A 17,767-nucleotide genomic window follows, 5' to 3' on the forward strand; every position below is an offset into this window, starting at 1 on the left:
ATAGCTCCTTCAGGCACAAGGCTCTATTTCATCAGGCCCAGGAATGTTTACTAAATCAGCAACATGTTCTTACAAGAGATCAGCAATAAGGTGATCTCAGGGGCAAGAGGAGGCTGGAAAAGGAGGGGTCTACTTGGTTAACAGCCCCTTGGTAATTGGACAACTGAATGGGAAGACGTGATTGAATGAGTGATTGGCATGAGACTCCCACCAGCCTCCTCTCAATTCTTCTTTGGCCTCCTTGACTCGAGAGACAATGGGTAAGTGCCTGGAGGTGGTCAGTGGTTTGTGCAGCAGCGTCTGGAGTGGCTATAAAGGCCAATTCTAGAGTGACAGACTCTTCCAGAGGTGCTGCAGATAAAATTGGTTGTCGGGGCTGTCACACAGTTGGCTCTCCCCTTGCGCCTCTGCCTTTTTTCTGGCCAACTGCTGAGTCTCGTCGACTCGCCTCACTTTAGCCCCATCTTTATGGCTGCCTGCCACTCCTATGAATAAAATATGTAAAAAGGGCAGTCAAGAAGGAAAAAGCACGAACAAAGGGAGGAAGCTCTTTCGAGTAGGATCTAATTACATCTTGAATGCCTCGATTGAACCTACCTCCACCACACTCTCAGGCAGTACATTCCAGATCCTAACCACTCGCTGCGTGAAAAAGTTTTTCCTCATGTCACCATTGCTTCTTTTGCCAATTACCTTAGATCTGTGCCTTCGTGTTCTCGATCCTTCCACTAATGGGAATAAATGTTCCCTACCTACTCTGTCCATATCCACCCCCCACCCCCTGATTTTCAACACCTTTATTAAATCTTATTAAATCTTTATTAAATGTCCTTTAGGGAAGGAAATCTGCTGTCCTTACCTGATCTGGCCTACATGTGACTCCAGACCCACAACAAAAAGTTGACTCTTATATGCCCTCTGAAATGGCCCAGCAAGCCACTCAGTTGCATTTAACCACTACAAAGTCAATAAGGAATGAAACCAGACGCACCATCAGCATCGACCTAGGCACCGGAAATGACAACAGCAAACCCAACCCTGTCGACCCTCAGTTAGTAAGCAAAGTCCTCCTTACTAACATGTGCCAAAGTTGGGAGAGCTGTCCCACAGACTAGTCAAGCAACAGCCTGACATAGTCATACTCACTGAATCATACAATGTTGCAGACACCATCCCTGGGTATGTTCTGTCCCACTGGCAGGACAGGCCCAGCAGAGGTGGTGGCACAGTGGTATACAGTTGGGAGGGAGTTGCCCTGGGAGTCCTCAACATCGACTCCAGACCCCATGAAGTCTCGTGGCATCAGGTCAAACATGGGCAAGGAAACCTCCTGCTGATTATCACCTACCGCAAACCCCCCCCCCCCCACTCCCCCACCGCCCTCTCAGCTGATAAATCAGTACTCCTCCATGTTGAACAGCACTTGGAGGAAGTACCAAGGATGGCAAGGGTGCAGAATGTACTCTGGGTGGGGGACTTCAATGTCCACCACCAAGAATGGCTCGAAAGGAGCACTACTGACCTAGCTGGCCGAGTCCTAAAGTGCATTGCTGCAAGACTGGCTCTGCGGCAGGTGGTGAGGAAACCAACAAGAGGGAAAAATATACTTGACCTCGTCCTCACCAATCTGCCTGCCGCAAATGCTTCTGTCCATGATAGTATTAGTAGGAGTGACCATCACACAGTCCTTGTGGAGACGAAGTTCTGTCCTCACATTGAAGAAACCCTCCATCGTGTTGTGTGGCACTACCATCGTGCTAAATGGGATAGATTTCGAATAGATCTAGCAATGCAAAACTGGGCATCCATGAGGCACTGTGGGCCTTCAGCAGCAGCAGAATTGTACTCAACCACAATCTGTAACCTCATGGCCCAGTATATCCCCCACTCTATCATTACCATCAAGCCGGGGACCAACCGTGGTTCAATGAAGAGTGCAGGAGGGCATGCTAGGAGCAGCACCAGGCATACTTCAAAATGAGGTGTCAACCTGGTGAAGCTACAACCCAGGACTACTTGCATGCCAAACAGCGTAAGCAGCATGTGAAAGACAGAGCCAAGCGATCCCAAAGCCAATGGATCAGATCTAAGCTCTACAGTCCTGCCACATCCATCTGTGAATGGTGGTGGACAATTAAGCAACTAACCGGACAAGGTGGCTCCACAAATATCCTCATCCTCAATAATGGGGGAGCCCAGCACATCGGTGCAAAAGATAAGGCTGAAGCATTTGCAACTATCTTCAGCCAGAAGTGCCAAGTTGATGATTCATCTCGGCCTCCTCCTGAGGTCCCCAGCATCACAGATGCCAGACTTCAGCCAATTCAGTTCACTTCATGTGATATCAAGAAACGACTGAAGGCATTGGATACTGCAAAGGCAATGGGCTCTGACACCATTCCGGCAATTGTACTGAAGACCTGTGCTCCAGAACTTGCCGCGTACCTAGCCAAGCTGTTCCAGTACAACTACAACACCGGCAAGATGGAAAATTGCCCAGGTATGTCCTGTACACAAAAAACAGGACAAGTCCAACCCGGCCAAATGCCGCCCCATCAGTCTACTCTCAATCAAAGTGATGGAAGGTTGTCAACAGTGTTATGAAGTGGCACTTGTTTAGCAATAATCTGCTCACTGACGCTCAGTTTGGGTTCTGCCAGGGCCACTCAGCTCCTGACCTCATTACAGCCTTGGTTCAAACATGGACAAAAGAGCTGAACTCAAGAAGTGATGTGAGAGTGATTGCCCTTGACATCAAGGCAGCATTTGACTGAGTATGGCATCAAAGAGCCCTAGCAAAATTGGAATCAATGGGAATCGGGCGAAAACTCTCCGCTGTTTGGAGTCATACCTAGTGCAAAGGAAGATGGTTGTGGTTGTTGGAGGTCAATCATCTGAGCTCCAGGACATCACTGCAGGAGTTCCTCAGGATCACGTCCTAGGCCCAACCAACTTCAGCTGCTTCATCAATGACCTTTCTTCAATCATAAGGTGAGAGGTGGGGATGTTCGCTGATGATTGTACAATGTTCAGCACCATTCGCGACTCCTCAGATACTGAAGCAGTCCGTGTAGATATGCATCAAGACCTGGACAATATCCAGGCTTGGGCTGATAAGTGGCAAGTAACATTTGCACCACACAAGTGCCAGGCAATGACTATCTCCAAGAAGAGGGAATCCAATCATCTAGCCTTGACATTCAATGGCATTGCAATCACTGAATCCCCCACTATCAACATCCTGGGGGTTACCATTGACCTGAAGCTGAACTGAAGTAGCCATATAAATACCGTGGCTACAAGAGCAGGTCAGAGGCTAGGAATCCTGAGGCAAGTAACTTACCTCCTGACTCCCCAAAGCATGTCCACCATCTACAAGGCACAAGTCAGGAGTGTGATGGAATACTCTCCACTTGCCTGGATGGGTGCAGCTCCAACAACACTCAAGAAGCTCGACACCATCCAAGAGAAAGCAGCCTGCTTGATTGGCACCCCATCCATAAAGATTCATTCCCTCCACCACCGATGCACAGTGGCAGCAGTATGTACCACCTACAAGATGCACTACAGCAATGCACCAAGGCTCCTTCAACAGCACCTTCCAAACCTGCGACCTCTACCAGCTAGAAGGACAAGGGCAGCAGTTGATTGAGAACACCACCACCTGCAAGTTCCCCTTCAAGCCACACACCATCCTGACTTGGAACTATATCACCATTCCTTCACTGTCCCTGGGTCAAAATCCTGGAACTCCCTTCCCAACAGCACTTAGGTGTACCTACACCACATGGACTGCAGCGGTTCAAGAAGGCAACTCACCACCACCTTCTCAAGGGCAATTAGGGATGGGCAATAAATGCTGGCCCAGACAGCGACGTCCACATCCCAGGAACAAATATTTTTAAAAATCTCATCTCAACCTTCTCTTCTCCAAGGAAAACAATCCCAACTTCTCCAATCTATCCACGTAAGCACAGTTCCTCAACCATAAAACCATTCTTGTGAATCTTTTCTGCACTCTCTCTAATGCCTTCACATCTTTCCTAAAGTGTGGTGCCCAGAACTGGATCAATACTCCAATTGAGGCTGAACCAGTGTTTTCTACACATTGAACGTAACTTTCTTGCTTTTGTACTCTATGCCACTTTTAATGACGCCTAGGATGCTGTATGCTTTATTAACACTCTCTCAACTTGTCCTGCCACCTACAATGATTTATGCACATATACACCCAGGTCCCTCTGCTCCTACACCCACTTTAGAATTGCACCTTTTATTTTATATTGTCTCTCTCCGTTCTTGCAACCAAGATGAATCACTTCACACTTCTCTGCATTAAATTCCATCTACCACCTGTCCACCCATTCCACCAACCTGTCTATGCCCTTTTGAAGTTCTACACTATCCTCCTCACAGTTCACAATGTTTCCAAGTTTTGTATCAACCACAAATTTTGAAATTTGTACACTAAGGTCTGAGTCATTAATATATATCAGGAAGAGCAAGGGTCCTAACACTGACCTTTGGAGAACTCCACCACAAAACGTCCTCCATTCCGAAAAACGTCCATTAACCACTACTCTCTGTTTCCCATCACTCAGCCAATTTTGTATCCTGTTATTCCATGAGCTATAACTTTGTTCACAAGTCTGTTGTGCGGCACTTTATCAAATGCTTTTTCAAGGTCCATGTACACCATGTCAACATTACCCTGATCAACCTTCTCTGTTACCTCATCAACAAAACTATAGCAAGTTAGTTAAACATGATTTGCCTTCACAAATCAGTACTGGCTTTTCCTAATTAACCCATATTTGCCTAAGTGACTATTAATTTTGTCCCAAATTATCATTTCTAGAAGCTTCTTCACTACCATGGTTAAACTGACTGGTCTGTAGTTGCTGGGCTTATCTATATACCCTTTTTTGGAGAAGAGTGTCGCATTTGTCATTCTCCAGTTCTCTGGCACCACCACTGAATCTAAGGAAGACTGGAAAATTATGGCCAGTGCCTCCTCAATTTCCACTCTCACTTCCTACAGTATCCTCAGATGCATCTCATTCAGTCCTGGTGCCTTAACAACTTTAAGTACAGCTAGCATATCCAATACCTCCACCTTATCAATTTTAAACCCTTCTAGTGTCTGAATTACCTCCTCTTTTACCATGACCTGCACAGCATCTTCTTCTTTTGGGAAAGACAGATGCAAATTATTCATTTAATGTCTCAGCCATGCCCTTGCCTCCATGCGTAAATCCCCTTTTTGGCCCCTTATCGGCCCTACTCCTCCTTTTACCACCCTTTTTCTATTTACATGCCTATAGAAGACTTTAGGATTCCCTTTTATGTTAGCTGCCAGTCACTTTTCATACTCTCACTTTTAGTCATCCATCCATCCTTCTTTGACTTGGTGTTAATTTTTTTGATTACACCTCTGTGAAGCATTTTAGGATGTTTTTCTATGTGAAAGTTGCCATATAAATCAAAGTTGTTATTGAAGTCTCCTTTCTTTTTGGTCAGTATGGTAAATGTGTTAACTATAGAACTTGTTTCATCAGTTATGCCTTGCCAACTGTATGATGTGATGCAATATTATCATTGTGCACCCAAGTAAAACCAGACTGCATGGTTTAATCGACATTTTGAATTGTCCGAGGTAAACTATTGAGCCAATTTTTTTCTCCTTGTTCTCACGTTGGCATGCGAGGCACCCTTTGCCAGGCCCATTGTTAATAAATTCTGTTGCTGACATTAAATGATGGTATTTCCACCCATCATGACTCAGTGTGCGAAGCAATAAACTATTTGTGAGGGAGCATTATGTAGAGCTACAAAACTTTAAAGGAAGAGCTCAGGGAAAAAATTCTTAGGCTCATCAAAATACTTGATAATGGAACACTAACTGATTTCAGGAATCCTTCAAGCACTTTCAGGTCATCTATGAAACAGATGTTAAAACTCTCAACACATATCTTAGCCCCAACACCCTCCTGCACCCGTGTGATAGTTTTCCATTACCCTGTAGCCGAAGTGAGATCACCAACTATTAACTGTGGGCCTGTGCCACTTCATCTCATATCAAACCCTTAAGATAAGTAGACTCTCGCCCGATCTGTCTGGTATGGATTTTAGTCCCATTCGTGAAGTGAACGATCAGTGCCCAATGCCACCCAATACCTTATAATATTTTACACCAATTTAAATATATAGGTTCTGTTTAACTTTGTATGCAATGCTATGGAGCTGTTAAGCAGCTGTCATGATTATTATATATGCTGGGTAAATTGACATACCAAATCTTTAAATGTGCCAAGTTATTCGAAATTGTTAGCAGTGAAGTTTGTAAGTCCTCAGTAACAATCTAATTCTCGGTCGTACAGAAAGCAATGTTGGTGTGAGGCTGAATATTGTGGAGAGAGCAAAGGGTTCATCATTATTAGGTTAATGTCAGGAATAACTGCTATGTTACAGCCAACTTTATAGACTTCAACTTAGGGATGTGAAATTGATGTTTTTTTTAAATTACATCATATAATTGATAACTTTACAAATCAAAAACATGGAACAGTCCAGAAAATTCTAAATGAATATAAAAACAGGATTCTAAAAGTCTAGTTTTGTCATAGAGTCATTTATGGCACAGAAGGAAGCCATTTGGCCCATCTAGTCCATGCCATCTCTCCAAGGAGCTATCCAGTCAGTCCTACTCCCTCACTCAATTCCCGTAACCCTGCAAGTTTATTTCCTTTTGAAGTCATTGATTGTCTCCGCTTTCACCAGCCTTGTGAAAATATAAATTTTTCAATGCCTAAGTTGGAGAATTAGTTATTTGGATTATTAAAAAGTTTTAATAATTTTCATTAGAGGCAAAAAAATACATAAAAGTGATAATTCCAATCTCAGCTAACTTGTACCCTACTCTTTGTTCTCTTTTTGGAATTGACAAAAGATACGAAGTGCAACAATGACTGCACAGTTGTTTGAGAGATGTATTTCACAACATCATACCTAACTAAGTTTATAGCAGAAATTGATTAAATTTCATAGACTGTATTTGCCGATATCTGCTTCACAAACCACTGACCACCTCCAGGCGCATATCCATTGTCTCTCGAGATAAGGAGGCCCAAAAGAAGAAATTTGCCGATATGTACAAATTGTACCTGTCTTCTGTTAACTTTAGTTAGCAACACATGCAACAACAGATCCTATAGTAATTTACAGCAGCTTGCAGGATATTTTTGTTTGGGCATCTCCTATTTACACATACCTATTGGCTGTTGCAATTTTTTCAGTTGAAATTACAGGATTACTGAAATTTTAACCTTGAGTAATTTTCATGTAAACACTCAATGAATTAACTGGGTGTGCCTCTTGGGTTGCAGATGCCATGTTTCACAATCTCCTCCCCCTTTTAATTACCAACAAAAGTCAAAGTTTAATTTGTTAGCTACAGTCACTGAGGTAAAAACAACCAGATCGTCATTGCAGAGCTGATGATTTGATTGCTGAACAGCAGGTAAGTTCTGCTGGTTCATATGTCGTTAACATCAGCCTTTAATACATAAAAGGAAAACAATAGTTGTATTTTGTTGTAGTTTGGTGCTGTCGAATTTTCTTTCCCTATTTGCTACTACTTCCTGTTTTTTTCAATGTACTTTCAGCTCTAAAAATAGTAATTTGGCATATTATAACCTACTTCAATTGAGGCCGTATTTTGTACTTTTTTTATATCTGGGGTGATCAGTTCATATTTGAAAACAAAAGGATATTACATACAGACTTATTTTCTGGAATTTAACTACCGATTATTACTTGATAAATGTCCTGTAATTAGGTCACAATCATTAACTCTTCAATCTGGTTACCTATATATCAACTATCTGGAGAAACCTGATTAGCAACAAACAACACAAAGAGGTACAATATTGAAGTAAAACTGCCCAGGCAACTCCATAGTATAAAAAGAACCAAAGACTTATATTTATATAGCACTTTATGACTACCAGACATCTCAAAATGCTTTACAGCCAATGAAATACATTTAAAGTGTAGTCATTATTGTAATGTAGGAACCGTGGCAGCCAATTTTGCACACTGCAAACTGCCACAAACAGCAAGGTGATAATGAACAGATAATCTGTTTTTGTGATGTTTGTTGAGGAATTAATATTGGCCAGGACACCAAGGATAACTCCCCTGCTCTGCTTCAAATTAGTGCTGTGGAATATTTTACATCCACCTGAGCAGGGAGATGGGGCCTTCATATAATGTCTCATCTGAAAGACAGCACCTCTGACAGTGCAGCTCACCCTCAGTACTGCAGTGGAGTGCCAGCCTTAATTTTTGTGCTCAAGACCTGGAGTGGAACTTGAAGAGAAAACCTTGTGACTCAGGAGGCGCGAGTGTGACCAACAGAACCGCAGCTGACACTTGTTGGAGCTGCGGATTGACAAGTCCCCGGGTCCTGATGGACATCATCCTGGAGTCTTAAAAGAAGTGGCTAGTGAGATATTTGATGCAATGGTTTTAATTTTCCAAAATTCCCTAGATTTGTGGAATTTCCATTAGTTTGGAAAATAGTGAATGTTACTCCTTTATTCAAAAAAGGAGGGAGATAGAAAGCAGGAAACTACAGTCCAGTTAGCTTAACATCTGTCATAGGGAAAATGTTAGAAGCTATTATTAAAGATGTTATAGGAGGACACTTCAAAAAATTCAAGATAATCAGGCAGAGTCAACATGGTTTTGTGAAAGGGAAATCATGTTTAACCAATTTATTGGAGTTCTTTGAACAATTAACATATGCAGTGGATAAAGGGGAACCAGTGGATGTACTGTACTTAGATTTCCAGAAGGTATTTGATAAGATGCCACATCAAAGGTTATTGCGGAAAATAAAAGCTCATGGTGTGGGGGGTAACATATTGGCATGGATAGAAGATTGGCTAGCTAACAGGAAACAGAGAGTAGGCATAAATGGGTAATTTTCTGGTTGGCAAGATGTAATGAGTGGTGTTCTCTGTGGCCAGGATCGAGAGTCCCGAAGGCTGTGTTGCCGACCTGGTGCCAGGGTTCAGGATATCTCATCTAGGCTGCAGAGGAACTTGGAGTGGGAGGGGAAAGATCCTGTTGTCGTGATCCACGTAGGTACCAACGATATAGGTAAAATGAGGATAGAGGTTCTGCTGAGGGAATATGGACAGTTAGGAGCTAAATTAAAAAGCAGAACCAAAAAGGTAATAATCTCCAGATTACTACCTGAGCCACAAGCTAATTGGCACTGGGTCAATAAGATTAAAGAGGTAAATGCGTGGCTCAGAGATTAGTGTGGGAGAAATGGGTTCGAATTCATGGGACATTGGCACTAGTATTGGGGAAGGAGGGAGCTGTTCCGATGGGACAGGTTCCATCTGAATCATGCTGGGACCAGAGTCCTGGCGAATCGCATAACTAGGTCTGTAAACAGGGCTTTAAATTAAATAGTGGGGGGGAGGGTTCAGTTGCATGGAAAATTGGGAAGTCAAAGTTAAAGGAGAAGGTAGGAGTGCAGGTTAGTGATGAGGCTGATTGTTACCAGAAAATAAAAGGAAGGGACAGAACGTGTGAACGTCATATTGCACCAAGGAATCGTACAGGAGTAGGGAAATTTGATAATAAAACAAACCTAAAGGGTTTGTATCTGAATGCACGAAGCATTCGGAATAAAATAAATGACTTAACAGTGCAAATAGAAACGAATGGGTATGATTTAGTGGCGATTACTGAGACGTGGTTGCAGGGAAACCAGGTTTGGGAATTGAATATCCAAGGGTACTCAGTATTTCGGAAGGATAGGCAGGAAGGAAAAGGAGGTGGTGTAGCTTTGTTAATAAAGGAAGAGATCAGTGCTGTAGTGAGAAACGATAGGCACTGGAGATCAAGGTGTAGAATCAGTCTGGGTAGAAATAAGAAATAGCAAGGAAAAGAAGTTCCTGGTGGGAGTAATCTATAGATCGCCAAACAGAGGTTCCACAGTGGGGCACAGTATAATTCAGTAAATTTTGGGGACTTGTAAGAAAGGTACGGCAATAATCTTGGGTGATTTTAATATGCATGTAGGCTGGATTAATCAAATCGGCAAAGGTAGCCTCGAGGGAGAGTTCATTGAATGTATTAGAGATTGTTTTGTTTTTTGGAGCAATATGTTGTGGAACCAACCAGGGAGCAGGCTATTCTAGATTTGGTATTGTGTAATGAGGTGGGATTAATTAATGATCTCATAGTTAAGGATCCTCTAGGGAAGAGTGATCATAGCATGCTAGAATTTCAAATTCAGTTTGAGGGCAAGAAACTGGAGTCCCACACTAGCGTTCTGGAGTTAAAAGGTAATTACATAGGCATGAGGACAGATTTGGCCCTAGTGGACTGGGTAGGAAGACTGAAAGGTAGGACAGTTTAGTTTAGAGATACAGCACTGAAACAGGCCCTTCGGCCCACCGAGTCTGTGCTGACCATCAACCACCCATTTATACTAATCCTACACTAATTCCATATTCCTACCACTACCCACCTGTCCCTATATTTCCCTACCACCTACCTATACTAGGGGCAATTTATAATGGCCAATTAACCTATCAACCTGCAAGTCTTTGGCATGTGGGAGGAAACCGGAGCACCCATAGGAAACCCACGCAGACACAGGGAGACCTTGCAAACTCCACACAGGCAGTACCCAGAATTGAACCCGGGTCGCTGGAGCTGTGAGGCTGCGGTGCTAACCACTGCGCCACTGTGCCACCCACCAGTGGCAGATGTTTAAGGACATATGCAATTCCTCCCAACTAAAATATATTCCAGTGCAGAAGAAAGATTCTAAGAGGAGAAAAAACATCCATGGCTAAGCAAGGAAGTTAAGGATAACATAAAGACAAAAACAAAGCATACCATATTGCAAACGCTAGTGGCAGGCTGGAAGATTGGGAAACTTTTAAAGATCAACAAAGGGTTACTAAAAAAGTAATAAAAAGAGAAAAGGTAATTATGAAAGAAAACTAGCGCAGAATATAAAAACGGATAGCAAAAGCTTCTATAAGTAGATAAAAGGTAAGAGAGTAGCTAAAGTAAATGTTGGTCCCTTGGACTAGGGAGTTAATAGAGAGGAACACAGAAATGGCGGAGACACTAAATCAGTATTTTGCCTCAGTTTTCACGGAGGACGCTAGTAGCATCCCAATAGTAACAGGTAATGCAGAGGTTATAGAAAGGGAGGAACTTAGAAAAATCATCATCACTAAGGAAAAAGTACTGAGCAAACTATTGGGATTGAAGGCAGACAAGTCCCCAGGGCCTGATGGCCTACATCCGAGGGTCTTAAAGGAAGTGGCAGCGGAGATAGTGGATCCATTGGTTATAATATTCCAAAATTCCCTGGATCCGTGAAAGGTTCCAGTGGGTTGGAAAAAAACTAATATTCAAAAAGGGAGGGAGGCAGAAAGTAGGAAACTATAGACCAGTTAGTTTAACATCTGTTGTTGGGAAATTGTTCGAATCCATTATTAAGGAAGTAATAACAGGACATTTAGAAAGTCAAAACCAATCCATCAGAGTCAGCATGGTTTTATGAAGGGTACATCGTGTTTGACTAATTTGCTAAAGTTCTTCAAAGCTATGACAAGCAAAGTGGATAATGGGGATCCTTTGATGTAGTACATCTGGACTTCCAGAAGGCATTTGATAAGTTTAGTTTAGATTTAGTTTAGAGATACAGCACTGAAACAGGCCCTTCAGCCCACCGAGTCTGTGCCAACCATCAACCACCCATTTATACTAATCCTGCACTAATCCCATATTCCTACCACATCCCCACCTGTCCCTATATTTCCCTACCACCTACCTATACTAGGGGCAATTTATAATGGCCAATTAACCTATCAACCTGCAAGTCTTTGGCATGTGGGAGGAAACCGGAGCACCCGGAGGAAACCCACACAGACACAGGGAGAACTTGCAAACTCCACACATGCAGTAACCAGAATTTAACCCGGGTCGCTGGAGCTGTGAGGCTGCAGTGCTAACCACTGCGCCACTGTGCCGCCCAAGGTTAATACACAAGGTAAGATCACATGGGGTTAGGGGCAATTTATTAGCTTGGATAGAGGATTGGCTAACCAACAGAAAACAGAGAGTCGGGATAAATGGGTCTTTTTCAGGTTGGCAAGATGTAACTAGTGGGGTGCCACAGGGTTTGGTCCTTGGGCCCCAACTATTTACAATCTATATTAATGACTTGGATGCAGGCATAGCAGGTACTCTAGCCAAATTTGCAGATGACACTAAAATAGGTGGGATAGCAAGTTGCAATGAAGAAATAAGAAATTTGCAAATGGATATGGATAGGTTAGGTGAATGGGCCAAAATTTGGCAGATGGAGCTTAACGTGGATAAATGTGAGGTTATCCATTTTGGTCGGAAGAATAGAAAGGCAAATTATTATCTAAATGGAGAGAAACTTCAGAGTGCTTCGGTGCAGAGAGATCTGGGTGTCCTCGTGCATGAATCATAGAAAACTAGAATGCAGGTACAGCAGATAATAAGGAAGGCAAACGGAATTTTGGCATTTATTGCTAAAAGAATAGAATATAAAAGTAGGGAAGTGTTGCTGCAACTGTACAAGGCATTAGTGAGACTGCACCTGGAGTATTGCGTACAGTTTTGGTCCCCTTACTTGAGGAGGGATGTAGTTGCATTGGAGGCAGTTCAGACGAGGTTCACTAGATTGATTCCAGGGATGAGGGGTTTGTCTTATGAAGAGAGATTGAGAAGTTTAGGCCTTTACTCTCTCGAGTTTAGAAGAATGAGAGGAGATCTAATTGAGGTATATAAGATGATTAAGGGGATTGACAAAGTGGACGTAGAGAGGATGTTTCCTCTTGTGGGGCAATCTAGAACGAGAGGTCACAGTTTTAGGATGTAGCAGATTTAAAACAGAGATGAGGAGAAATTACTTCTCTCAAAAGGAATTCACTACCCCAGACTGTGGTGGATGCTGCAACATTGAGTAAATTTAAGGAGGAGATAGACAGATTTTTAATTAGTAATGAGTTGAAGGGTTATGGAGAATGGGCAAGAAAGTGGAGTTGAGGCCAAGATGAGATCAGCCATGATCGTATTGAATGGCAGAGCAGGCTCGAGGGGCTGAAGTGCTGACTCCTGCTCCTAGTTCTTATGTTCTTATGTGTGCCACAGGGATCAGTGCTGGGGCCTCAACTTTTTACAATTTATGTAAATGACTTGGATGAAGGAACTGAAGGTATGACTGCTAAATTTGCTGATGACACAAAGCTGCCCAATCTAATTCCACCTTCCAGCACCTAGTCCATAGCCTAGCCAGTTACAACACTTCAGGTGCATGTCCAGGTACCTTTTAAAGCAATCTGAGAAGTTTTTCAGGCCGATCTTCTCCTTATGTAGCAATGCTCATTGTTGTTTACTAATGTTAACTCCTCCTGTGACTGACCTGAAAACGCAGGCTGTGAGGTTGAAGACAAAACGTGCAACTTGTGTGTGTGTGACATTTCCCTTCTTCCCTTAAAACCAGAGCTAGTGAGCAAGTTTCTTCTAAGCTTATTTAAAAAAATATTAATTTTTGGGATGTCAGCATTGCTGGCAAGGCCAGATTTTCTGCTCATCCCTAATTGCCCTTGACAAGCTGGTGAACTGCCTTCTTGAACCACTGCAGTTCATCTGGTGTAGGTACACCCATAGTTCTGTTGGGATGGAGTTCCAGAATTTTGACCCAGTGACAGTGAAGGAACAGTGAGAGAATTCCAAGTCAGGATGGGGTGTGACTTGGAGGGGAACTTGCAAGTGGAGTTGTTCCCATGCATCTGCTGCCCTTGTCCTTCTAGGTGATAGAGATTGCGGGTTTGGAAAGTGCTCTCAAAGGAGCCTTAGCGAATTGCTGCAGTGCATCTTGTAGATAATAGACACTACTGCCATTGTGTGCCAATAGTGGAGGGAGTGAATATTTAAGGTGTTGGATGGGGTGCCGATCAAGCAGGCTACTTTGTCTTGGATGGTTTTGAGCTTCGAGTGCTGTTGACACTGCACTCATCCAGACAAGTGGAGAGTAGAACAAGCTTTGTGGAGTCAGGAGGAGAGTTGCTCGCTGCAGAATTCCTAGCCTTTGACCTGATCTTGTAGCCACAGTATTTATATGGCCGGTCCAGTTAAGTTTCTGGTCAACGGTAATCCCCCAGGATGTTGATGGTGATAGATTTAGCAATGGTAATGCTGTTAAATGTCAAAGAGATAATTAGATTCTCTCTCTTTTGTTGGAGATGGTCATTGCCTGGCACTTGGTGTGGCACGCATGTCACTTTACATCACTTTCAACAAAATCAACCAGTCGATTTCAAAACTGGCTGAACACAAGTTTTTAAAAAGTAGCAATAGCAAATGGAAATAGCTACATTTGAGAGGCAGCAACTGTCTATAGTGAAAGTAAGTTGTGAAGAGGACATAAGGAGGCTACAAAGGGATATAGATAGGTTAAGTGAGTGGACAAAGATATGGCAAATGGAGTATAATTTGGGAAAATATGAAATGTCCATTTTGGCAGGAAGAATAAAAAAGCATATTTTCCAAATGGTGAGAAATTGCAGAGCTCTGAGATGCAGAAGGATCTGGGTGTTCTATTTCATGAATCACAAAAGGTTAGTATGCAGGTTCAGCAAGTAATTAGGAAAGCTAATAGAATGTTATCATTTATTGCAAGGGGAATTGAATACAAAAGTAGGGAGGTTATGCTTTAGTTGTACAGGGCGTTGGCGAGACCACAGCTGGAGTATTGTGTACAGTATTAGTCTCTTTATTTAAGGAAGGATATAAATGCATTGGAAGCAGTTCAGAGAAGGTTTAAGAGACTCATACCCAGAATCGGCTGGCTGTCTTATGAGTAGAGATTGGACAAGCTAGTCTTGTATCCGCTGGAGTTTAGAAGAGAAACAGGTGACCTGATTGAAACATATAAGATCCTGAGGGGTCTTGGCAGGGTGGATGTGGAAAGGATTTTTCTTCTTGTGGGAGAATCTATAACTAGGAGTCACTGTTTAAAAATAAGGGGTCACCCATTTAAGACAGATATGAGGAATTTTTTTTTCTCTTAGAGGGTCCTGAGTCTTTGGAACTCTCTTCCTCAAAAGGCGGTGGAAGCAGAGTCTTTGAATATTTGTCAGGCAGAGGTAGACAGATTCTTGATAAGCAAGGTGGTGAAAGGTTATCAGGGGTAGGCAGGAATGTGGAGTTGAAGTTACAATCAGATCAGCCATGATCTTGTTGAATGGCAGAGCAGGCTCAAGGGGCCGAGTGGCCTACTCCTGCTCCTAATTTGTATGTTTGTATGCACTAAAGTTTATATAAGTAAAATGCTGAATTTCAGAGGCGGAGGAGGAGAAAGGCAAACAGCAGCAGCAGCGGTCAAGCCCGCAACATGCAGGAGGAGCTGCAATTGGACCTTTCAGAAGACTGCTGGTGAGGGGCCTACTCAAGGAGGGCCTTACCTACCCTAAAGGGCCTTTTAGGCCAAAGGGCATCTTTCCAGAGTTGTCTGAGATGCTCTGAATGAGGAAGTTGTGCTTCTTGAGGCAGGTTGTTTCCGACCTTTACCATCGCCTGTATGAAGATCCACTTCCTGCCACACCACGGAACCATCCATGCCAGTGGCTGTTAAGGTGACAACTGTCTTGAACTTTCTTGCCTCAGGATAGTTCCAGGGTGCTACTGAGAACATCTCAGCATTTCACAGCTGTCCGTCCATGAGGGACTCAAGGAGGTGACTGATGATTTATTTGCTAGGGTGAACCAATGCATTTCATTTCCCATTAATGACAGCAGTCAAAATGAGAGAACCTTGGGGTTTGCAGCAATAACAAGCCACTATTGACTGCATTCATGTTGCCACCAAGGCCCCATGAGGACAGACAGGAGCTATGTCAACTGCAAGGAGCTCTACTCCATCAATGTGCAGCTTGTGTTTGATCACAAATGGATAATTCTATAACATGCTGCCTCAGTGGCTTCAGCAGTGCTGGTGGTAGACTATTATGGATGATGCTGCGGCCCTTGAGATGCTTGTAGTTGGTGACCTCTCGGACCTCGAGCCTGTGAGGGCACAACTGCAGACTGAAGCTCCTTGGCTGCTGCCACTTGCTCCAGGAGAGATTGCAGAGTTGAAGTGTGACAAAATTCCATACATGGTGGATGTGGACTCCTCTGTAGTTTCAGACATGGTGCTCAAAGTCCTTAGGCTTCCAATACCTCATTGGTATGACTCAAGCATTTTTATTTTCATGGCAAGGTCAACATCTCTGTCTCACTCAGCAGAGCTAGGAGAGAACATTATCTTCAAGTGAGTCGTCTCCAAGGCTGTCCCAGCCACTAGAAGCTGCTCCTATTCACTTGTGCTGTGTGTTTCACTAAGTGCCGATCTCTCTAACTCATCATCTACCCGCCCACAGTAGGTATCTGTGTGCTGGTACTTGGGAGGGATGGAGCACCTGATGGTGCTTCCTCAGGAAGGATGTCATCCTTGTGAGGTGTCCCCTTCAGGAGGCTATTGTTGCTGAGAAAGGACAGGAAGTTTGAAAATGAATCATTCTAATCACTTGTACCTAAAATAAAATGATGAATGAGCTCCTTCCCTACCCCTAAGGGGAAAGAGGAATGGACAAGAGTTAGGATGGCAATGAGAGACTGGCATACACGTGATACACCTCATCGAACATGTGCATGATATGACCGCTTTTTAACTAGAAAAGTGGTTAAAATAACTGTGAATTCAATTTGAAAATTATTGAAAATCCCTGCAAGTTTTGTGTTAAAAAAAGAAAAAACTGAAGGTTGCACAGTATGTTTCCTTCCAGGATTATCAAAAGAATATGTATTCAGCAGATGTAACATGAACCACAATACATGATGAAATTTGGTCTGAAGATCAAGTATGACACGATGTTCAACATCAAGTTCTGGATTGAGAGCAAACAGAATCACAGAATTGTTACAGTGCAGAAGGAGGCCATTCAACCCATCGTGTCCGCACCGAGTCTCCGAATGCAATTCACCTAATGCCATTTCCCTACCTTCTCCCTGTAACCCTGCGCATTCTTCCTTTTCATATAACAGTCTAATTCCCTTTTGAAAGCTTCAGTTGAACCTGCCTCCACCACACTCTCAGTCAGTGCATTCCTGATCCTAACTGCTCGCCGCGTGAACAAGTTTTTCCTTTTGTTGCTTTTGCTTCTTTTACCAATCACTTTAAATCTGTGCCCTCTCATTCTCTATCCTTTCACGAGTGGGAACAGTTTTTCCCTATCCACTCTGTCCAGACTCCTCATGATTTTGAATACCTCTATCAAATTTTCTCTCAGTTTTCTGAAGTTCCTCAGCCCTGGAACCATTCTCATGAATCTTTTCTGTACTGTCTCCAGTGCCTTCACATCCTTCCTAAAAAAACAGGCTTGTGGGTAGGGAAGCAGCTCATTCATCATTTTATTTTAGTTACAAGTGATTAGAATGATTCATTTACAAACTTCATTTGTTGACAGTCATGGAAATTGTGTGCATTAATTTAAGTGAACAGTTTATTGCCTGTCATTTTTTATTGCTGTATGTTTTCCATATGAAAGCAAAAGATCAAGAATGTAGCTATAGTGATTCATTGTTCCAACTGTTTTAACAAGGGTAATTGAAAGACTTAGTCACAAAATACACAGACCTTTTCACAGAC

General features: G+C 42.9%; 1 protein-coding gene across 4 annotated transcripts in view; it reads left to right on the forward strand.

Moving 5' to 3' along the window:
* Positions 1-7,425: 7,425 nt before the first annotated feature.
* The window catches only part of LOC137380061 (protein FAM3C-like), a 73,848-nt gene continuing 63,506 nt past the window's right edge, over positions 7,426-17,767 (forward strand). For all 4 annotated transcript variants that reach the window (XM_068051620.1, XM_068051621.1, XM_068051623.1 and 1 more), the window contains exon 1: positions 7,426-7,519. The gene's annotated coding sequence lies outside the window, so the exon portion shown is untranslated. The remainder of the gene's footprint in view (positions 7,520-17,767) is intronic.

This window comes from Heterodontus francisci, chromosome 19 (assembly GCF_036365525.1).
Source record: "Heterodontus francisci isolate sHetFra1 chromosome 19, sHetFra1.hap1, whole genome shotgun sequence".
In the NCBI taxonomy this organism is placed as follows: domain Eukaryota; kingdom Metazoa; phylum Chordata; class Chondrichthyes; order Heterodontiformes; family Heterodontidae; genus Heterodontus; species Heterodontus francisci.